This window comes from Seriola lalandi, unplaced genomic scaffold, assembly GCF_002814215.2.
Source record: "Seriola lalandi dorsalis isolate HSWRI2012SDOR001 ecotype SW California unplaced genomic scaffold, Sedor1 jcf7180002054887, whole genome shotgun sequence".
NCBI lineage: Eukaryota > Metazoa > Chordata > Actinopteri > Carangiformes > Carangidae > Seriola > Seriola lalandi.
In genome coordinates this window covers 593,137-593,573 of record NW_019525439.1, presented here as the reverse complement: position 1 = coordinate 593,573, position 437 = coordinate 593,137, and positions in this window count along the sequence as shown.

Here is a 437-nt window from a genome sequence, read left to right as displayed (position 1 = left end):
GATTTTTAGATTTCAGCACAAAATGTACTAGGTTAGGTAAAAAAAGGAAAGCATGGTGGGGATATTACAACTTCGATAAAGTTACAACACACTTGGTTATGGTTTGGGGAATGACCACAGTCAAGATTAAGCAAAACCTAAGCTAACTGTTGGTAGTTACCAGGAAACAAACAGCCGTCTACTGTTTTGTCGACTCCCCCTTCGTTCCGGACAGACAAAAGCTTTAATTTCTATGTCCGCTCGAGGGTTTTGTCACCTGAATGGAAATAAATGTGATTTTTTGGAAATAATTGATGCGTTCGTGACAGGAAAGTTTTGTTTTTTTAGGGTGTTCACCTACAAATAAAAGCTTTAAGTCTGCATCTTAGTGTCATAAACACTGTTTTATTTTAAATTTAGAGTGCTAAAGTAAATGTCTTTACTTCCTAAGTGATGAC